The following is a 24535-nucleotide window of genomic DNA, read 5'->3' as shown; positions in this document are numbered from 1 at the left end:
ACACATTTCTCATTAACAGCTATGCGCACCTGTTCCTCTGCTGTTAGAATACTAACAGGTAAATACACACCTCTCATTAACAGCTATGCGCACCTATTCCTCTGCTGTTAGAATACTAACAGGTAAATACACACCTCTCATTACCAGCTATGCGCACCTGTTCCTCTGCTGTTAGAAAACTAACAGGTAAATACACACTTCTCATCCACAGCTATGCGCACCTGTTCCTCTGCTGTTAGAAAACTAACAGGTAAATACACACTTCTCATTCACAGCTATGCGCACCTGTTCCTCTGCTGTTAGAATACTAACAGGTAAATGCACACTTGTCATTAACAGCTATGCGCACCTGTTCCTCTGCTGTTAGAATACAAACAGGTAAATACAACTTCTCATTCACAGCTATGCGCACCTGCTCCTCTGCTGTTAGAATACTAACAGGTAAATACACATGGCACCGAAGGGGGGGCGAAAACACTAGCGATTTCGCCCCGGGAGGAGGGGGGGGGGCGATATCACTAGCGATTTCGCCCCGGGAGGGGGGCGATATCACTAGCGATTTCGCCCCGGGAGGGGGGGCGAAATCACCAGAGGGGGGCGAGATGGGGGGGCGAAATCGCTAGTGATCCTGCCCCGGGGGGGGCGAAAACACTAGTGATTTTGCCCCCGGGGGGGCGATATCACGGGGGGGGGGGCGAGAACGCTGTCACACCGGCTTTCTATTTGACACGATGAAAACCGTACAAAATTCGTACGGTTTTCCTAGTGTCTCGAGGCCAAAAGAACCACCGTGTAAAAAGTACAAATGAGACATCCCGTTAAAAATGCCTTAATACACGTCCAAGACAGCTGGAGTCGAACCTTTGATTGGAAAGTATTAATGCCAGGGCACTCGGCAGGACATGGCGCCACAGCGTCCTCGTTTTTTTTTCTCCTCTTTATACAAGAACGGGGATCATTGATCATGAAATGGCGACGATTGTCTCTTACATTTACTCTTACACTTACTCTTACCTGAGATAAGCATATGACGAGTAAAGACTGGGGAACGAATGGCCCGGATGTTTAAGTCATGTGGTTCAGGACAATTCTTGTTGGATTTTAAAAATGTTTTGCTCTCGCGCATTAGTTTTTGCGTCTCCAGGGGACATCGTCCACTAAGATAAGTCAGTGTGGCCGTAGCAGGACAAAGGATTGTGCCCTAAGGCTACTTTTGTGGTCGGACGAGTTTTGTTGCGTTCTCTCATAACACACCCTGAGTCCGGGTGTGAATGTACCCCATTTCAATCCAGACTTTCTCTTGGGTGGTTTAATTCTTGAGCAAGTTCCCGCAATAAAAGGTACGTGCACTTTACACTTTTTTTTATATAGTCGTATGTAAAACATACAAGAATTCAGAAGAATTGCGCGGATCTGAGCTTGCAAAAGTTCCAACGTTTTGTACATTATTCGCTTTTGCAATCAACATTGTCTAATCTGGGTTATACATTTTGCTTTTTTAAAACTTTCGTGTCAACGCTACTTGGTGGCGTCAACAAAAGTTCTGCAAACTTGCGTGCACAGCTGTCTAGTGCGACGGTGTTTCTGTTTCGATGAAGATTTTTATCATCCTGGTCTTTATGCCTGTCAGTCGACAATTTTTACATCAAAACAGTACTCCTTCATCGCCAGCAAAACTTGGATCAGCTTACGTTATTCGTCTCTGTCCTCCGATAGCTTTCGTTAAGCCCCAGTCACATATATCGTGCGATTTAAGCCCCGGTCACAAAGCGCGTACGATTCCTTGCGATTCCTTCCGATGCGCAGGATAATCGCAGTGCGACGTAAGTCGGAAGAAAATCGGAAGCAATGGTTTAAGTATATAAAGCCGTGGTCACAAAGCGCGTAGTGGATCGTACGATGAGGTCATAAGAGCGTGCCTGCGTCAATCGCAGTGGATCATAGTAAATCGGGGAGCGTCGTATGGCGAAAAATAGAGCTGAAATGGATTTTGAACATGTTCAAAATTTCGCTATCGTCGTAAGATTTTATTTGCCCCCATAGCAGAGTTCATTACGGCAATTTTTGTCTACTGATGAGGTTATAGATTTATGATTTTTTAGCATGTTGTGATGGTTTCAGTTTTCCCTGATATTGTCGATATTGACGAAAAGGGGAAATATATCAGTCGCAACTGCCACAGTCGCAACCAGAGAACAGCGCGCCACGCACAGGTGATGCAGACAAATTGTTTGATCGCTTCATGCACGTGAGTTTATAATTAGATCAAATCTCAGCTCTCGTCGGTCTTGGGTCAGTTTACCATAATCGTAATAACCATGGGGACAACTCGAACATAAAGGCAGGCTCTATGAGTCGGAAATATATATGATATAATTCTTATCATTTGATTTTTGTATGCGGATGGCATCTTTTTGTTGATAGCATATCATGATCATGACGATCTTCGGTAGAGCCTGACACGTAGAGCCGGCAAGCAGACCGAGATAACCATACCAGTACTCACGCTTGATTTGAACTTTTGCTTGTAATACTCTTGTTGTCATGGTCTTTTTAAATTTATTTTTACAGTTAAAGATATTATAGGAAGGTATTAAACAGCTATGTCCACATTTTGTTGGTTAAAGAAGCACAAAAGCGGTCAGACGGCTATACAGAAGAGACACAAGTGAAAAATCGTGCGACGCTGGAAAAATTTTGAACACCATCCGATGCGTTGCGATGGCTTGCGATGCTTACGATTTTCTTGCGATGTACTGCGCTCATCGTACGATATGCGGAATAGTCCATCGCAAGGAATCGTACGCGCTTTGTGACCGGGGCTTTACCTACGATAGCTAACCCCGTTAAAAGCACGATGGCCGCGGTATTGTCATAGGAGCTTCATGTGATGTTCAATTTTTTTCCTGCGGCGTATGACTTTCACTTGTTTCTCTTCTGAATGGCCACCTGAACGCTTTTATGCTTCTTTGACTTCTGGCGAACACCTGTTTGCACACCTGTTAGTGGTATAACTGCAATGTCCATTGAACACAAACATTACAAATGTAGACATGAAATAAATGTTAAGAACTCCACGCCGCTGGGATTTGTTAATGTTCAATTCTTCAAGCAGATTTTTAATGATCCGTGGCCGCACTAATTATAGGGTAAGGACGAGATAATTACATGTAGACGTCACTTCTTTTATCTAATGACGGAGGGGATGCTTTCTCAGAAAGACCCGGTGGTGTCAACAAAAGTTTTGCAAACTTGCGTGCGCCTCTGTACAGTGACAGTGTTTTGATGAAGATTCTTATTATCCTGCTGAACAACCAGATACAACTTGGTCTTTATGTCAGTCGACAAGTTTCACATCAAAACGGTCGTCCTTCACAACATCGTCAGCAAAACGTGGGTCAGCTTCTGCCACTCGTCCCAATCCTCCGTTAGCTTTCGTTAAGCCCTGGTTATATAAATCGTGCGGTGCACCTACGATAAGCTTACCTCGTAAAGCTAAGGGCACAACTCGCTGTGCGTGCAAATACGTGCTGTCTACGTGGGAAATCTTTTGGGATCCGTAAGTGGTAAGTACCGCCTCCGTACGAACTCGTAGGGAATCCAACGGATTTTGGAGCACGCAGACTTTACGTGCAGGCAAAACTTTGTGTGCCATCGGGGCCTCCCATAAAAACGTACGGACAAATTGCACGTACGGCGGGTTGTGCCCTTAGCTTAAATCGCATGATGACCGCGGTGAATTGTTGGTATGTCGAGGGAGCGTCCTGCGAAGTTCAAAAGTTTTCAAGCGTCGTACGATGTTTCACTTGTGTCTCTTCTGAATAGCCACTTAAACGCTTTTATGCTTTAACCGACCAAATGTGGACATAGCTTGTCATCGCTTGTGTTGGTATTAAACGTTTTGCGTTGCATGTGGCGTAGTTGGTACATGTAGAGCGTTCGACTCGGGATCTAGAGGTTCCGAGTTCGATACCCGCCGTGCCCCCGACGTTGTGCCCTTGGGAAAGGCACTTTACACGACCTTCCTCACTTCATCTAGGTGTAAAAGTGGGTACCTGACTTTGATCGGGGAGGTAAAAGAACTTACCTTCTGTCTGTACTGTGACACTGTTAATGTCAGTTGCTAAAACTTGAGTGCAGCGCCACATTGTCATCGTCTGTCTAAAAGCAAAATACAAAAAAAGGTGACGGAGAGGTTAACAAAGAAACAGTTTATCATTCTCAATCGCTCATGAAAGACAGTGTGTGCTATTCGAAACGTCTGGCTCTTTGGAGAATTTATAAAGGTTACCTGATTCATTTTTTTTGTATTCATTTTGTTTGGTATGTACATGATACTCACGTATAGTACTTGGTAGACAACAGAGTAAATGAGGTGCGAGCAAAATATATACTGTTTGTCTTTCTTCCCACGGGTTAGACATGTAGCCCTGTGGGTGAGTTAGTAAGGAAAATGGCATCTTGAACAAATCGCACGACATTGAGTTGCCATATGTTTCTTTTTTTCTTCATTTTTCATACCCGAAAACAGTCCAACATGACCCGTGTTTGACAATGCGACCCTGACATTATACAAACATCCAGTGACCTACTTTCCTGTGTAATTACTAAACTCTCACTTCGCTGCACCGCCCACTGATAACAACACTGGCAGTCCGTGGCTGGTGCGACGTTTCTCGTGAACATGTCAAGATCGAGCTAAGAAAAAATGTTAGAAGATAAAGACACTCATATAGCACGACTTGGTGCATTGTTGAAAATTTTTCACACAAGTTGGAGTAAACATCTGTATGCCACTAACCACCCGGCTGTACGACTTGCCTTCAGGGCAGTAAGTGATGACTGTTTAGATTGTACGTTGCCTCCGTAGACATGCATGTCCAGTGAGGTTATATCAAACCAAGTTTTATAAGCGGTAAGGTATTTTTTCCGATTCAAGTGCATGACTACGCTAGCCTACAATTTTGTAACTCCGTAATCTCCCCAGATAGAATGATGCACCTGTGCCCCTAAGCTACAGTAGTTGCGAACATACCATCATGCATGCATGGATGAATGGGTGACACAAATTGTTTCCATATTTTATATACAGCTTTCTTGGAAAGGACGGTTTGTTGCTTTCTCGTCATTCGCCCAAATCAACACCTACGAAAAGAGGGTTCTCCAAAGCTAAAGGCCCACGTAAATCGGTATACTATGCACACTTTCTTCTTTTGTTTATTTGTTTGTCTACTCTGAATTCATCACACAGTGATTGGGAGGGCAAAACAGGTTCGAACAATCTTTACAACTTTATACGATCATAAATAAAACATCCAAGAAGTCAGAAGAGTCGCGGACATCAGGGACATTGTTCACAAATACAAACATTGCACAACTTGTTGCATTCATGCAAGCATGGTTCACATGCAAGTAACCAGGCGGCCGTACTTTCAGCTATAAGAGCTGTTTTCAGTTTTAGGGCATCAAGTAATGCTTGTTAAGGTTCGCTGTCTCTCTGTGCATGTTACATAAAGTTTGCTTTCATGTAAGAATGTTCACTTTTGTTTAAAGTAAGTGACCAGTTCAAATGACTGGTGACCTATATATGACCTATATACTTATAAAATGGCGCAAAATACTAATGACCATTCTGCTTTACCAAAAGCAGTCTGATATGGTATAGGAGAATTATTCTATCTCAGTGTGTTTGCCTAGCGCCTTTGGGATGACGAGTTGGTGTCCATTTCTGGTACTTCTACCAAAGATCGCAGATCTGCGCTTTGGTAACCAGTGTTCAAATTCAGAGTTCAGGAGAGATCTGGCAAACTTCAGACCCGCAGTCTTCCACGCCTTTCAGCTAGAGTGGTAAGGCTCGGGTGTGCAAGTGCATCTGTACAAATGCATATCCAGGGTATTGACACTGTCATGTTGATTTTGAACCCTTTCCACTTAACTTGGTCACCTTATTGCTATGGGTGGAGGTGGGCTGGAGTAAACGGTGTATATATAGTAGACGGCGTATATATTTTGTGTAGATCACCAAGGTGATTATGATAGACTGAACTTTCTGAGACACGTGAGAAGGAATAGTTTTCTTGCTGCTTGTCAAAAACTTGGAATCATTTAGGAGCATGTGGTTCGTCCTCCTTGTCCAAGACATGGTTCGACTCGCTTTGCAGGCGAGAGGAGATGACAGTAGCTACTTCTTGTTTCCAAGCATTTAATGTCATCTACATTGTTGAAATACAAGGCTGTCAGCTTTGCTTGTAGCAGCGTTAATTAGAACAGAGAAAAGGACGGGGCCAAGTAGAGTGCATTGCGTATGAGCCGATCGTCTGCCATTCGGAAGGTGATCGTTTGTATCGGACTCGCTGGTTCCTTGCAGTCAGGAAATCACAGACCCATGATGATGTTTCAGCCTCTTGATGGGCGATACTAAAGTAGGCGATCTGAAAAATCATCCCATGACCCATTGGACCCCCTGCTTGTCCATTCCAACACAAAGGTTTGTCACTTGTCATGAATCCAGCTATGCAGAAAATATCTTCGCCCCAGGTCATGCCTTTAATGAGAAAGCTAAGCCTCTCAAGAATAAACAAAGATTCAAACAAAGAAATAAACTTGTAAAATGCAGTACCATGGAGAGCTGCTAAGATTTTCAGAATTCCTCATAACCCTCCATTACACCAAATTGTGTTCCCTCCATAGAGTCATGACTTATGCCAGTCGAAGTACAGCCAAACCTGCCAAATTAAGCCTTTTCAAGCCACCTGGCCATCAGGCCACACTGACTTGCGATTTCATGGATGACATCCACGCGCGCACCACTTTTCGCCTGTTCAAAACAATCATCTCGTCCGAAGCTCCACGCAAGTCTGGAACATGCCGACTCAAATTGCTGTAGTGCCCATGGAATGGAAATTTTGTAGACATGTAAAAAACTTGGAACTCCGTCCGGGGATTGATCAATGTTGGACTCCCCAGCAGATTTTTAATGATCCATGACCGCACTAATTATAAGATAAGGACGAGATAATTACAGGTAAAAGCCAACTCTTTTGTCTGATGGGGGGGGGGGGGGGAGGCAGGTGAATAGTTGAGGAATGTGAATACAGTCTCCAAGCAGATGTTGGAATGATGCCTTTTTAGTAATGGCCGGATTTTAACCTTTCGTGACAGTCACACTTGTAAAAACAAATCTGTTAGCACACCTGTATCCAGGTATATGTCCATTGAACACAAGAATTGTAGACATGAAATAAATGTTCATAACTTAACCCTGAGATTTTTTAATGTATGGCTCTTCAAGCAGATTTTAATGATCCGTGACCGCACTAATTATAAGATAAGGACGAGATAATTACATGTATAATATTTTGGTCTCATGGGGGGGGGGGGGCTTCTTGGAAAGTCCCTTCTGCTACTAGTATGTACTCCTTAGGCCACACTGACTTAATTTCATGGATGACATCCGCTCAATTATCGATCTTCCCCTGTTCTCAAGAAAAAAAAAAACTGTCGCCACATGTCACCCATGTCAATTAGAATGTTAAACTTACCAGGGGACCTGCCCTCCAGGGTAATGGTAGCAGGGTCACGGCTCCGGCTGTTTTTGACGTGTTTTAGGCGTTTTTATCCGGCTTTCTATTTGACACGATGAAAACCGTACAAAATTCGTACGGTTTTCCTAGTGTCTCGAGGCCTCAAAATGGCACAAAATGATTGAGATGCAAATGAGATGCGTATTGTACGTACGACTACGTATGAAAAATGTCATGACGGACCTCATACAGACATGTAATACACGAAGGTTTATATAGTCATGTTCACAGTTGTTTACTATTACAGTTGTTAGGCTAACGTCACGTTTCAACAAAGGGGCCCGGCTGGACAGTTTTGTGGAACGGAAAGTACGATACAAAAGACTACAAGAAAATGAAATGGATAAGAAAACATTCAACAGTAAGCTTTGTGCATATCTATTAGAATAACTTAAATTTTTCGCAAAGAGCCCCGGGTAGGTAATGTGACGAAGGGCTTACTGAGGTTATTGGAGCGTGTTAACAGCCCCTCTGATTGTAAGCTTACCACAACTCATACTGCGCAAAGAGAGTAATCAGCCAATCCAAAAACTGATAACAAACCTTGTAGTAAAATAACATGGGTTACAGAATTAATGAAAACGTGGGTTGATGAATATAGATATATATATATGTTGTCTTACGTAAATTTTACGCTAATGAAGCAAACATCTCAATACGGAATTGTTACGGATTCAAAGAGACAGCCACATAAGAGCGAGCGTTTTCGCACTGTTCTGGACTAGTGAGAGACAACAGCTAGAACCCAAACTTAAGTTCTATATTCTGTATCTGTATCTGTATCTCTATCTATATAGCCGGTATAACCGCCGTTCGGCGTAACACACCAGCTAATTCACATTGGTCACGTTGCTAAGGTATTATCCGCGTTGCCAGGCCAGAGTGCTCCGCCCACAAGCCGGCCCGCGAGAGCCGTGGCGGTGTGAAAAAAACAACAACACAAATTTCATCCAACATAACGCACGATATGATTATCACATCAGGAAAAAAATACATGCACACGAAAATTACATTAGTTTGCCTTAAAAATATCTCAATTATTTGGGATGACCATGTGCAAAACGCTTCAAATCGCTCGCTGTTCCATGTGCGTATTAGAGGTCGTTTTGGGTCACTGAACTTTGATTTTAATGCTCTATTTTACGCACCTGGCAAAGCTTTGAGCTATGCTTTAGACTTTAGGACCTCTAAGAATATTTCACCTTATGCAGTTTTAAGTGTCTACGACATTTTAGCCAATTTTGTCACATTTTCACTACGTTTTGTCCCATAGTTCCACAGCGATGGAAGAGAATCGATTGATTTTTCTCCAAGATGGCGGCGATAGTTTTTTCTTCACGATGGAGTTTTTTTGGTCAGCTTAAGTGTTAACTACCGGGAGATATGGCTCAAAATACGAATTGTACGTTATGTTCAGATTTTCACGTGGAAGAATGGCTATGCTCTAGACTTATAATTAGGTTGTGGGCGAACATCAGAGCGGTTTGTTCTCGCCTCCGTACGTTCTTACAACAACTTACCTGGGACGGCAGTGGCCCCATTGTTGTCGTCCCGGGCGCGAAATGTGAGAGAGAATTGGCTGCAGCAAATTATTTGTACAGTTTGTTGTGTCTGCAAGAAGCTACCAATAATTCTACAAGATCTTTAGTGCACTTTCGCAGCTGCACTTTCTCATAGTTAAGATTATTTTAGAAATTTTGAACGAGGTCCCAAATAGTAAAATGGCGTCTTTTCGACTTTTGTAAACAAAAGAGAAAACCGGTTTCATCCGGTTTCACTGTTAGGTAACAACGCTACATATCTGACCCCTACTTCACAAAAGTTTGATCTACTACTGTGCTTCTTTGATAGTTAAGTCTAAATCTTTTTCTTTGTAGTAATGAACCGTTTTCATTTTTCTACCAAGGGCACCAAAAGTTGAGTTTTTTCGTCTAGTGTATGCAAGCCGATAGCACATCAAACGCTTGGGTGTGTAATGTTACAAAGCCTAGTGAATTGCGAACTGCAGATTCTGTTACAAAATTCACGGGAATATAAAATTGTTTCTACAAATAGCGGAGAACGAAGTTTTTTGTAGGATAGGACTAGACACGCCGGTTCGTGAATCTTGATTTGAAGACGCACTTTGTCGTGAGGTCATTGTGCAGTGCATTCTCCGCCGTGCGGTAAGCTTCCGTGCAAATGTTCAAAATATAAGTTCACCAAGAAACTAAACTGGTGTTCTGTCGTTCAATTGTGTGTGTGTCTGTGTGTGCGTGTGGAGTGAGAGAGAGAGGGAGAGAATATTAGACTTCCGTAGGAAAGGCCGGGTTGTGTTTATATTACGGGCGGGAGGGCTCTACGCCGCCCCCGCTGAATCTTGCGCAGCTGCGCCCGGCAATGACGGTCACGGTAAGTTCGGTGAATTTTCATGGTGTTGCGGTTGCTATGCTTTCGTCCGTGTTACCGTGCGTTTTATTACTACTTCAAATCCATTCTATAGTATAAGGTATAATTTAAACAAAGAAAATTGCGGGGCAAAGGACGCCAGTTTGAAGTTTACCATGTGATGTAATGCCCAGCGTACTACCGATATCGATACAATCGCCACGTCAAGCGCTGGTATGGACCTAATTCATTTACAGAATGACGAGAATATAAGGAGTTTGTTATTTGAGAGAACACGTTTATCAAAAAACGTAGGTTGTAATTATTGTCTTATATTTAAATTGAGTCGTTGTATATACAGGACAGGAACAGACACGCCGGGACTTTGGTCAAAGACGCAATATATCAAGGGGTTCGTTACGTTTGGGTCTAAGTATACTAGTATGGTGAGCTTTCATGTTCTAGATATAGATACTCATCTTCGCCGAAAAACTACTGAATTTCTATCACTCAACTCTTTGTATGTGTGTGTGGCTGTGTGTGCGCGCGTGTGTGAAGAAAAAAAGATCTATTCTAGATCCAGAGACGCTCTCATTAATCCCGGACTTCAGGCGCGCATTTTCTAATAACAAGGCACCCTTTCCACAAGACGGCGATCGCGATGCACTCTCACTGCGATCTAAATGTGATATGTGTAACCTTTGATTTCATACCGGGTATGTCAGATACCATGCATGTAAAAGTGTGACTGAGAGGACAGCAAAACACACAACATATAAAAGGCTTTGTTTCTTTTCTATACAATTCGTTGAGCGATGTGTCAAATTTAGGTCACAGAGAGAGAGATAAAATGCGGCGAGAGTGCCGTCCTAGTGGAAAGGGGCTATTAACGATCCTCCTATCGCCTTGGGATATAACAGTGTTACAGATACAGGACAAATCTTCTGTTTTTTCCGTTGTTGTTCAACCACTTCTGCAAATGCCAATCCCCTCCTCTCTCTTATTGGTTGATCCACTAATTGACATGCCATCATTGGTTGAAGTTAAGATATCAGTTTTGATGGATAGCCAGGTCAGTCTTTTCGCGGCGATATTTTTGTTGTACGGGTGTGCCACAAGTTGCTCTGCAGTTTCTTTGAGACACCTGCCCGGCAGTTCACAAAAAAAACGGTATGTAAACAGTTTTCATACATTGGCATTTGACTTTAAAGTTACACGAGGTGTTAGATAATGATAGATTCGCTTAAATTCAGAAGCCAAAAAGTTAAATAAACATGAGGCTACTCCGCGCGGACTTGGGAGGATGCGCAACAGGCGCGCGCATCCCCTTCGGCCCGCAAAAAAAAGAGACAAATCAATTGAAAAACACACCACTTGAGGTCTACGCGGAGAACATAAACAAATCGATAACAACGTAACAAAACCGTGCTCATTACCTCCATGAAATGTCATGAAAACTGTAGGACAATGTGAACATCAGGGACCTACACAACTTCAAACGCCCACCTCAGCGCTACTCACCAGCACTGTATTGTAAAATGATTTTATTCAGTTCAGCACAGCTGCTTAGCTGGACACATTTTCTTTAAAATCCCCCATCATTGTTCTGTATCTGTATCTATATAGCCGGCATAACCGTCATTCGGCGTAACACACCAGCTTCGCAGGCACGCGGTACGGCAGCAGCTGGTTATATTACACTGAACGATCCGTCACACCTAACTTTTGCAAATCTATCTGCAAGCGTTTTGTAAAACTATCCAGAGAAGATACCTCCACTGTGCTTGGTGACAACGAATTCCAATGTACGATAGTTCTGGAAAAATACGAATTTTTGAACACATCAATCCTAGCTCTGAAACTCTGGTACTTGAAGTCATGGCTGTTTCTTGTTCTTTTTTGAGCTGGTATTATACTTATCAGTTGGTACGTCCACCAGCATATTGGTCATTTTGCAAATTTTGTACATCATGCAAAGTTCTATGGCTGTATATAAGATAGATGTTCGAGTAGCCATGTGGTTTAACACAATTTTTGTTGGATTATTTCTAATGTTTTGCCCGCGCGCACTAGTTTAGGGGTCTTCTGAAGATGTCATCCATAAAATTAAGGCAGTGTGACGTTACCAGCAGAACAAAGGAATGTGCCTTAAGGCTAGTTCTGTGGTCAAACGGGTTTTGTGTTTCTTATGTCTCACCCCGCGTCCCTGGTGTAAATGTACAACCAGTCCTCATTTTAGGCACACGGACATGCGCACAGTACGGTCCATTACCATGATCCATTACGCGTACCTCAAAATGGGACAAAATGATTGAGATGCAAATGAGATGCGTATTGTACGTACGACTACGTATGAAAAATGTCATGACGGACCTCATACAGACATGTAATACACGAAGGTTTATATAGTCATGTTCACAGTTGTTTACTATTACAGTTGTTAGGCTCAACGTCACATTTCAACAAAGGGGCCCGGCTGGACAGTTTTGTGGAACGGAAAGTACGATACAAAAGACTACAAGAAAATGAAATGGATAAGAAAACATTCAACAGTAAACTTTGTGCATATCTATTAGAATAACTTAAATTTTTCGCAAAGAGCCCCGGGTAGGTAATGTGACGAAGGGCTTACTGAGGTTATTGGAGCGTGTTAACAGCCCCTCTGATTGTAAGCTTACCGCAACTCATACTGCGCAAAGAGAGTAATCAGCCAATCCAAAAACTGATAACAAACCTTGTAGTAAAATAACATGGGTTACAGAATTAATGAAAACGTGGATTGATGAATATAAATATATATACATGTTGTCTTACGTAAATTTTACGCTAATGAAGCAAACATGTCAATACGGAATTGTTACGGATTCAAAGAGACAGCCACATAAGAGCGAGCGTTTTCGCACTGTTCTGGACTAGTGAGAGACAACAGCTAGAACCCAAACTTAAGTTCTATATTCTGTATCTGTATCTGTATCTCTATCTATATAGCCGGTATAACCGGTAACACACCAGCTAATTCACATTGGTCACGTTGCTAAGGTATTATCCGCGTTGCCAGGCCAGAGTGCTCCGCCCACAAGCCGGCCCGCGAGAGCCGTGGCGGTGTGAAAAAAACAACAACACAAATTTCATCCAACATAACGCACGTATGATTATCACATCAGGAAAAAAATATATGCACACGAAAATTACATTAGTTTGCCTTAAAAATATCTCAATTATTTGGGATGACCATGTGCAAAACGCTTCAAATCGCTCGCTGTTCCATGTGCGTATTGGAGGTCGTTTTGGGTCACTGAACTTTGAATTTAATGCTCTATTTTACGCACCTGGCAAAGCTTTGACCTATGCTTTAGACCCCGTTCACACTCAAAAAAATGAAGCGGCTTCAACGTCGAAGCCGCTTCAACGTGCAAGCCGCTTCAAAAAAATTACGTTCACACTCATTACAGACAATCCGATTAATCGCACACAATCCAAGCTGATTGTGATTCCGTACCTGGACTTCAGGTACTTTTTGTACAACATTGTTTGTAGGTTTTCTCAAACCCACTCTTAATAGTCTTATATCATGATCCAGAGAGAGATCTGTTCAAAGATATGCTTGTTTTTTTGTGATTTTTTTAGCTTGCTGTGATTCCTCTCTCTTCGTGTGATAAAAAAAAAAGCTTTGTTTGCTTCCCATTCCACTGCCTTGACCCTACAGCGTTTGTTTCTTTCTATCCAGACATTATCATTGGGCACAAAAATTAGTAATGTGAGCAAACCTGTCAATGTGGCGTGTGTTCCTGCTCCCGCCGATACATGGATATATAACCTCCAACAGGGGGCAAATCGGAAATTTACATAGAATCTAGCCACATTGCGTTCACACTCGCGATTTCAGCCAAGCTGCTTGTTCACAAGTGTCTCAAACTACCTCCCAGGGATGGATTGCAAACGAGCCGGATCGGTGAAAATCCAAGCCGCTTGGAGCGTTCACACTCAAGAAAACGATCCGGATCAAGCGGCTTCGACGTTGAAGCCGCTTCATTTTTTTGAGTGTGAACGGGGTCTTAGACTTTAGGACCTCTAAGAATATTTCACCTTATGCAGTTTTAAGTGTCTACGACATTTTAGCCAATTTTGTCACATTTTCACTACGTTTTGTCCCATAGTTCCACAGCGATGGAAGAGAATCGATTGATTTTTCTCCAAGATGGCGGCGATAGTTTTTTCTTCACGATGGAGTTTTTTTGGTCAGCTTAAGTGTTAACTACCGGGAGATATGGCTCAAAATACGAATTGTACGTTATGTTCAGATTTTCACGTGGAAGAATGGCTATGCTCTAGACTTATAATTAGGTTGTGGGCGAACATCAGAGCGGTTTGTTCTCGCCTCCGTACGTTCTTACAACAACTTACCTGGGACGGCAGTGGCCCCATTGTTGTCGTCCCGGGCGCGAAATGTGAGAGAGAATTGGCTGCAGCAAATCATTTCTACAGTTTGTTGTGTCTGCAAGAAGCTACCAATAATTCTACAAGATCTTTAGTGCACTTTCGCAGCTGCACTTTCTCATAGTTAAGATTATTTTAGAAATTTTGAACGAGGTCCCAAATAGTAAAATGGCGTCTTTTCGACTTTTGTAAACAAAAGAGAAAACCGGTTTCATCCGGTTTCACTGTTAGGTAACAACGCTACATATCTGACCCCTACTTCACAAAAGTTTGATCTACTACTGTGCTTCTTTGATAGTTAAGTCTAAATCTTTTTCTTTGTAGTAATGAACCGTTTTCATTTTTCTACCAAGGGCGCCAAAAGTTGAGTTTTTTCGTCTAGTGTATGCAAGCCGATAGCACATCAAACGCTTGGGTGTGTAATGTTACAAAGCCTAGTGAATTGCGAACTGCAGATTCTGTTACAAAATTCACGGGAATATAAAATTGTTTCTACAAATAGCGGAGAACGAAGTTTTTTGTAGGATAGGACTAGACACGCCGGTTCGTGAATCTTGATTTGAAGACGCACTTTGTCGTGAGGTCATTGTGCAGTGCATTCTCCGCCGTGCGGTAAGCTTCCGTGCAAACGTTCAAAATATAAGTTCACCAAGAAACTAAACTGGTGTTCTGTCGTTCAATTGTGTGTGTGTCTGTGTGTGCGTGTGGAGTGAGAGAGAGAGGGAGAGAATATTAGACTTCCGTAGGAAAGGCCGGGTTGTGTTTATATTACGGGCGGGAGGGCTCTACGCCGCCCCCGCTGAATCTTGCGCAGCTGCGCCCGGCAATGACGGTCACGGTAAGTTCGGTGAATTTTCATGGTGTTGCGGTTGCTATGCTTTCGTCCGTGTTACCGTGCGTTTTATTACTACTTCAAATCCATTCTATAGTATAAGGTATAATTTAAACAAAGAAAATTGCGGGGCAAAGGACGCCAGTTTGAAGTTTACCATGTGATGTAATGCCCAGCGTACTACCGATATCGATACAATCGCCACGTCAAGCGCTGGTATGGACCTAATTCATTTACAGAATGACGAGAATATAAGGAGTTTGTTATTTGAGAGAACACGTTTATCAAAAAACGTAGGTTGTAATTATTGTCTTATATTTAAATTGAGTCGTTGTGTATACAGGACAGGAACAGACACGCCGGGACTTTGGTCAAAGACGCAATATATCAAGGGGTTCGTTACGTTTGGGTCTAAGTATACTAGTATGGTGAGCTTTCATGTTCTAGATATAGATACTCATCTTCGCCGAAAAACTACTGAATTTCTATCACTCAACTCTTTGTATGTGTGTGTGGTTGTGTGTGCGCGCGTGTGTGAAGAAAAAAAAGATCTATTCTAGATCCAGAGACGCTCTCATTAATCCCGGACTTCAGGCGCGCATTTTCTAATAACAAGGCACCCTTTCCACAAGACGGCGATCGCGATGCGCTCTCACTGCGATCTAAATGTGATATGTGTAACCTTTGATTTCATACCGGGTCTGTCAGATACCATGCATGTAAAAGTGTGACTGAGAGGACAGCAAAACACACAACGTATAAAAGGCTTTGTTTCTTTTCTATACAATTCGTTGAGCGATGTGTCAAATTTAGGTCACAGAGAGAGAGATAAAATGCGGCGAGAGTGCCGTCCTAGTGGAAAGGGACTATTAACGATCCTCTTATCGCCTTGGGATATAACAGTGTTACAGATACAGGACAAATCTTCTGTTTTTTCCGTTGTTGTTCAACCACTTCTGCAAATGCCACTCCCCTCCTCTCTCTTATTGGTTGATCCACTAATTGACATGCCATCATTGGTTGAAGTTAAGATATCAGTTTTGATGGATAGCCAGGTCAGTCTTTTCGCGGCGATATTTTTGTTGTACGGGTGTGCCACAAGTTGCTCTGCAGTTTCTTTGAGACACCTGCCCGGCAGTTCACAAAAAAACGGTATGTAAACAGTTTTCATACATTGGCATTTGACTTTAAAGTTACACGAGGTGTTAGATAATGATAGATTCGCTTAAATTCAGAAGCCAAAAAGTTAAATAAACATGAGGCTACTCCGCGCGGACTTGGGAGGATGCGCAACAGGCGCGCGCATCCCCTTCGGCCCGCAAAAAAAAGAGACAAATCAATTGAAAAACACACCACCGGAGGTCTACGCGGAGAACATAAACAAATCGATAACAACGTAACAAAACCGCGCTCATTACCTCCATGAAATGTCATGAAAACTGTAGGACAATGTGAACATCAGGGACCTACACAACTTCAAACGCCCACCTCAGCGCTACTCACCAGCACTGTATTGTAAAATGATTTTATTCAGTTCAGCACAGCTGCTTAGCTGGACACATTTTCTTTAAAATCCCCCATCATTGTTCTGTATCTGTATCTATATAGCCGGCATAACCGTCATTCGGCGTAACACACCAGCTTCGCAGGCACGCGGTACGGCAGCAGCTGGTTATATTACACTGAACGATCCGTCACACCTAACTTTTGCAAATCTATCTGCAAGCGTTTTGTAAAACTATCCAGAGAAGATACCTCCACTGTGCTTGGTGACAACGAATTCCAATGTACGATAGTTCTGGAAAAATACGAATTTTTGAACACATCAATCCTAGCTCTGAAACTCTGGTACTTGAAGTCATGGCTGTTTCTTGTTCTTTTTTGAGCTGGTATTATACTTATCAGTTGGTACGTCCACCAGCATATTGGTCATTTTGCAAATTTTGTACATCATGCAAAGTTCTATGGCTGTATATAAGATAGATGTTCGAGTAGCCATGTGGTTTAACACAATTTTTGTTGGATTATTTCTAATGTTTTGCCCGCGCGCACTAGTTTAGGGGTCTTCTGAAGATGTCATCCATAAAATTAAGGCAGTGTGACGTTACCAGCAGAACAAAGGAATGTGCCTTAAGGCTAGTTCTGTGGTCAAACGGGTTTTGTGTTTCTTATGTCTCACCCCGCGTCCCTGGTGTAAATGTACAACCAGTCCTCATTTTAGGCACACGGACATGCGCACAGTACGGTCCATTACCATGATCCATTACGCGTACCTCAAAATGGGACAAAATGATTGAGATGCAAATGAGATGAGTATTGTACGTACGACTACGTATGAAAAATGTCATGACGGACCTCATACAGACATGTAATACACGAAGGTTTATATAGTCATGTTCACAGTTGTTTACTATTACAGTTGTTAGGCTCAACGTCACATTTCAACAAAGGGGCCCGGCTGGACAGTTTTGTGGAACGGAAAGTACGATACAAAAGACTACAAGAAAATGAAATGGATAAGAAAACATTCAACAGTAAACTTTGTGCATATCTATTAGAATAACTTAAATTTTTCGCAAAGAGCCCCGGGTAGGTAATGTGACGAAGGGCTTACTGAGGTTATTGGAGCGTGTTAACAGCCCCTCTGATTGTAAGCTTACCGCAACTCATACTGCGCAAAGAGAGTAATCAGCCAATCCAAAAACTGATAACAAACCTTGTAGTAAAATAACATGGGTTACAGAATTAATGAAAACGTGGGTTGATGAATATAAATATATATATATGTTGTCTTACGTAAATTTTACGCTAATGAAGCAAACATGTCAATACGGAATTGTTACGGATTCAAAGAGACAGCCACATAAGAGCGAACGTTTTCGCACTGTTCTGGACTAGTGAGAGACAACAGCTAGAACCCAAACTTAAGTTCTATATTCTGTATCTGTATCTGTATCTATATAGCCGGTATAACCGCCGTTCGGCGTAACACACCAGCTAATTCACATTGGTTACGTTGCTAAGGTATTATCCGCGTTGCCAGGCCAGAGTGCTCCGCCCACAAGCCGGCCCACGAGAGCCGTGGCGGTGTGAAAAAAACAACAACACAAATTTCATCCAACATAACGCACGATATGATTATCACATCAGAAACAAAATATATGCACACGAAAATTACATTAGTTTGCCTTAAAAATATCTCAATTATTTGGGATGACCATGTGCAAAACGCTTCAAATCGCTCGCTGTTCCATGTGCGTATTGGAGGTCGTTTTGGGTCACTGAACTTTGAATTTAATGCTCTATTTTACGCACCTGGCAAAGCTTTGACATCTGCCTCCCGAATGGCCCTTAACCATTGTCGGGGGTCCATGTTCGGCGATGTGTAAACGGAGCTTTAATGATAGTCTGAATCAACCGTGTTTTCAAAACAAGAATACAGTACACGTTTTGGAAACATTAACGGCCAGAGATATGGAATGCGACAATTTTAAGTGCGCCAATTTTTCCTTCTTTCTCTCTTCTTTGGTTGTGGCCTGAAAAGTGTGATTTCATCATGTAAGAATGTTGAAACTCGTTTGTCAATGGTACAGGAGTGATAACATCAGATTCGTGCCGACCTACTTTCACCAGTAATTACTGAGATGTTTGTTCTTGCCGCCTATAGCTAGCAACAATGTGGCTGGCCATGGTATTAATAAGACATGGTCCACCCTTCTTGACCCTTGCCCTTTTGACACAAAGGAGTGTCATTTGTCATAAATCCAGTCGCGCAGAAGATGTCCTAGCCCCCGGACCCTTACAAGGCACTTCTTCACTCATGATTTAGCTTCTCATGAAAGATTCAAACGAGCAAAGATGTAAAAAAAAACGTTTTGCTCCTGTATCATGGACAGATGTTAGGATCCGAATATATTCTTTTGCTTAAGGTGGGTTTACACCTGCGTATATTTTCATGCCGCATGAGTTCCGTTTTGACATTTTTCGACATTTTGACTAATTTCTTCAATACGCGGCCGCACGCACAAGTCGCACCTCTATCGCATCTGAATCGTCTTTAGAAAGTTTCACTTACGCAGGCAAACGAAAATGTACGCCCAGTTCGTCTGATAGTTTTGGACATGCACAAAACTATCATTCGTACGCAGTTTGGTGCCCAAAACTTTATGGATGCGCAATACAGTGGTCCCACGTCGGTCGATTGCGCTATGAAGACGCTACATGTTTGCGCTTTACACGCAGTAATACGCGGAAATCGCGGTAATGCGAGTACATAGCGTTCTTACAGCGCAGACACAACGCACCATGAGCGACCGTATAACGAATGCACACATAGATCACGATTTAGTACCGTGCGTTCTGCGATCGCTTTGCGCATACTACGCGTACTGATAGCGTGATCGACGCACACTCCAGATTTGAAATAAATACGAAGGTGCATCTGACTCCAGACAAAAAAACATCATCTCGATCAAGATGTAACTATTGCACAACAATTGTACGAGGTACAAAGTATGGCATCTACATAACTACAGTGCTATAAGATGCCATACTTTGTACCTCCTAACTTTAATTAAGGCTTATCTAACTAATACAGGAGTTGTATTATGGGATAAGTTTCTTACAATCATTGGAGGCTTTTACAATCATTTGGGGAATTTCTAATGTCTAAACCTTCTTTGATATATTTTCCTATATCTGCCATGCAGGGATTGTCACATGTCATTATGTATTTGAATTTGCACTTCAGGTCCATTTGGATAAATCCTTGTTTACAAAATGACAGCCTTCTGTATAGAGAATTGCGTATATCGGAATATTTGGGACATACAACCATAAAGTGATATTCGTCTTCTATTAGCTCTGGACAGAATGGACAAACCCTCTGGTCGATAGGGATTTTTTTTAATCTTCCGGTTTATGATGTCAGATCCAGGCCAGGACTGACGAATTTGTACCGGGGGCACCGGGGTCACAACTTGCAGGACACAATGAATGCAGGACACTGGTCCCAACAGAGCCTCCAGGGACGGGAAGATGTAGAGGAACCTGCTCAAGCACTGGGTCAATTTGTGTGACACACGTGCCATTTTGTGTAACAGATATTTGACTTAATTTGCTGATAATGGCACTTTTTTTTGTGTGTAGAACCACATGATATAAAGGTGCAATATAGAGCCATATTACAACTTTGAAAGAGGGCGTAAGGTTTCATAATTGTTTAATTTACGTGTTTGATAAAGATCTTGAATACGTTTTGTGGTGTGTATGGGTTTGATTTTTATAGTAGTTGAAATACTTAGATGATAGGGGAAATCATTAAGGACAAAGTGAAAACAAACACAATCTTAACAGTGCACATAATTTCTTAAGGTAAATGATGGCCCACATTTCTGTAAAAGCACAGTGTCACTGCTTTACTGCTTCGCAAATGAATAAAAAACCTCTTCACTGTTTACTTGTCAATGTTCTACTTGCACTGCCTGTAAACAAAGGCATACGTAGTACAAAGGGTTCCTCTAACAAAAATACTCTATTGGCAATGCTCGCAAACAAAAGTATATGTAACACAAACTGTTCCTCTGACACACCTGAAATGCGTTTGGAATGCAGTTAGCACCAGGTGCGTCAGGCATGCGGTCGGTAGACGTTGTGTGCGTCCGGAAAACGCCCAACATACGTACCCCATACGAATCTATTCGCAGTACGGAAAATTTTGTTGCGCATTTCAGTTGCAATCATACGCATCTCATGCGAAATGAAAACGCTGAAGTCGTAATTCAAACGCCAGATGGGATCGACGTACAATTTAATTTATTCCAAAAAAATTCCAAATGATGGGCGTTCGGCCGCGTATTGACAAAATTTCATGCGGAACTCACGCGCACTTGAAAATATACGCAGGTGTAAACCCACCTTAACCAATACGCAAAACACGTTCCATTCATAGCACGTACAGTCAAACCTGACAAAAAACACGCAAATACGCACACACACGCACACCATCTGTTCTACAAAAAAATTTGTTGAGGAAGACGTTGGCCTCCAAGACAGAGACGTCCTGTCTGTCATGAGCGACAGAGTCGTCTGGAGGAACTTTATAGTGTCACCTGATGGACGACTGAACAACAATGAGCCTTTTTTGTGCACGTTAAATGAACAGTAAGTAATCTGACCAATCGTCCCAGTGGCGTATCCAATCAATCAAAACACCTGCCTGATCCCCGTCTGTCATCTCAACACAAAAGAGCATACAATTAACTCTTCGCCCCAGGTAACGCGTTGACTTGGAAAGCCTACCGTACGCCATTTAAAAATTACCAGATAGCAGCTTTCTATCGCATCCTCCACAAGCCCTCTAACAGGGGGAAGTTCCACGCTCAGAACTATTTTCCTAAACAACATCGCTTAATGGAATAAGTTTCCACGAACTTGCTTCCCCCTGGAGTACAATCTGAAACTGGTTTAGTCAAGTGTTGACAGACATCTTTCTTCACAATACAGTATTGTAACCCAAAACGCTTGAGTGGCTCTACGAGCCTTGTTTTGCGGTGAACTCTAAGTAAATAAAAAAACTAAAAAAACTAAAAGAGGAAAGCACTCAGAATTTCGACAGCTTGACCTTCATCACACACACACATACACACGCACACACATACACGCATGCACACAGACACACGCACGCACGCACGCGCGCACACTCACATACACACACGCACGCAAACACACACACAGACACACACACAAACACACACGCACGCACAAACACACACACACATATACACAAACACACACACAGAGACATGTACACACACACACAAACACAGACCACCCTGCTGCCTGGTGCAGTATAATGTATTGTATTGTTGCAATTCTAATAAAGTCAAACACAGACACACGCGCACACGCATTCACAAACACGCACGCACACACATACACACACACGCAAACACAGACACACACACGCACTCATGCACACACACACGCACGCAAACACACAGAAACACACTCGCACGCACACACACACACACACACATACAATCGCATGCACACACAAACTCACATACACACGCGCACGCACACACACACACAAACAGGCACACATGAACGCGCACACACACACATACGCACGCACACACACGCAAACATACACACATGCACACAGACACACACACGCACACTCACATACACGCAAACACACAGAAACACACAAACACACACACACACATACACACACAGAGACACAAACGCACGCACAAACACGCACGCACATTCACACACACATACACACACACATATACACAAACACACACACATATACACAAACACACACACACAGACACACACACACACACAAACAGACACAAACGCACACGCATGCACAAACACGCACGCACACATACACACACACGCAAACAGACACAGACACACGCAGTCATGCACACAAACACGCACGCAAACACACAGAAACACACTCGCACGCACGCACACACACACGCACACACACACACACACAAACGCACGCACACACACACAAACACAAACTCATGTTTGCGTGTGTGTCACAAACTAGCCTGTGTTTACACAATCTGTCGCTGGCTGGGGCAATACTATAGGGCCAGCCGCTATAGGAGCGTGATTTTAGTCAGGCTAGTCACAAACTTCGTTGCGTACTACCGCGAAACGCGCTAATTTTGTCGAAACAGAGAAGTAGATACGGACATCCCCTCCACATATGGAAACAATACGTACTTCACGGCTGAGGTATTTCTTATATCGGAATGTTTCCATACTTCGAGTCAATGGAGAAAACCAACGCTTTTATTCTTTCATCAAAAAGAAACGATGCATTTAAAAACCCTAACATGAAAACTCATTGACAAAAGCTGTTCAGAAAATGCAGCTTTGGCGTCAATAGCTTAAACAGCTAGTTGGGCAAGCTTGACTGTATACGTATGTACAGCCGAACGAAAGATAAATAAAACGAGTAAGGACATTTAGCAACTAGACATGAAAAAAAAAACCGTGTTGTACTTTTTTCGTGAACGTTAAATGAGCAATAGGTCATCTGACCAATCATTTCATGTCTTATACCATACATCTGCCTCCCGAATGGCCCTTTAACCATTGTCGGGAGTCCATGTTCGGCGATGTGTAAACGGAGCTTTAATGATAGTCTGAATCAACCGTGTTTTCAAAACAAGAATACAGTACACGTTTTGGAAACATTAACGGCCAGAGATATGGAATGCGACAATTTTAAGGGCGCCAATTTTTCCTTCTTTCTCTCTTCTTTGGTTGTGGCCTGAAAAGTGTGATTTCATCATGTAAGAATGTTGAAACTCGTTTGTCAATGGTACAGGAGTGATAACATCAGATTCGTGCCGACCTACTTTCACCAGTAATTACTGAGATGTTTGTTCTTGCCGCCTATAGCTAGCAACAATGTGGCTGGCCATGGTATAGATATGGTCCACCCTTCTTGACCCTTGCTCTTTTGACACAAAGGAGTGTCATTTGTCATAAATCCAGTCGCGCAGAAGATGTCCTAGCCCCCGGACCCTTACAAGGCACTTCTTCACTCATGATTTAGCTTCTCATGAAAGATTCAAACGAGCAAAGATGTAAAAAAAACACGTTTTGCTCCTGTATCATGGACAGATGTAAGGATCCGAATATATTCTTTTGCTTACCAATACGCAAAACACGTTCCATTCATAGCACGTACAGTCAAACCTGACAAACACGCAAATACGCACACACTGACGCACACCATCAATTCTACAAAAAAATTTGTTGAGGAAGACGTTGGCCTCCAAGACAGAGACGTCCTGTCTGTCATGAGCGACAGAGTCGTCTGGAGGAACTTTATAGTGTCACCTGATGGACGACTGAACAACAATGAGCCTTTTTTGTGCACGTTAAATGAACAATGAGTAATCTGACCAATCGTCCCAGTGGCGTATCCAATCAATCAAAACACCTGCCTGATCCCCGTCTGTCATCTCAACACAAAAGAGCATACAATTAACTCTTCGCCCCAGGTAACGCGTTGATTTGGAAAGCCTACGCCATTTAAAAATTACCAGATAGCAGCTTTCTATCGCATCCTCCACAAGCCCTCTAACAGGGGGAAGTTCCACGCTCAGAACTATTTTCCTAAACAACATCGCTATGGAATAAGTTTCCACGGACTTGCTCCCCCATGGAGTACAATCTGAAACTGGTTAAGTCAAGGGTTAACAGACATCTTTCTTCACAATACAGTATTGTAACACAAAACGCACGCTAGCACACACACACACACACACACACA

General features: G+C 42.6%; 1 protein-coding gene across 1 annotated transcript in view; it reads left to right on the top strand.

Moving 5' to 3' along the window:
• The first annotated feature begins 1167 nt into the window (after positions 1-1167).
• The window catches only part of LOC118425260 (CUB domain-containing protein 2-like), a 104934-nt gene continuing 81566 nt past the window's right edge, over positions 1168-24535 (top strand). Inside the window, exon 1 of the mRNA XM_035834042.1 lies at positions 1168-1340. The gene's annotated coding sequence lies outside the window, so the exon portion shown is untranslated. The remainder of the gene's footprint in view (positions 1341-24535) is intronic.

This window comes from Branchiostoma floridae, chromosome 11 (genome assembly GCF_000003815.2).
Source record: "Branchiostoma floridae strain S238N-H82 chromosome 11, Bfl_VNyyK, whole genome shotgun sequence".
Taxonomy (NCBI): Eukaryota; Metazoa; Chordata; class Leptocardii; order Amphioxiformes; family Branchiostomatidae; genus Branchiostoma; species Branchiostoma floridae.
The sequence above is the reverse complement of the archived record's forward strand: the minus strand, read 5'-3'. Positions and strand labels throughout refer to the sequence as shown.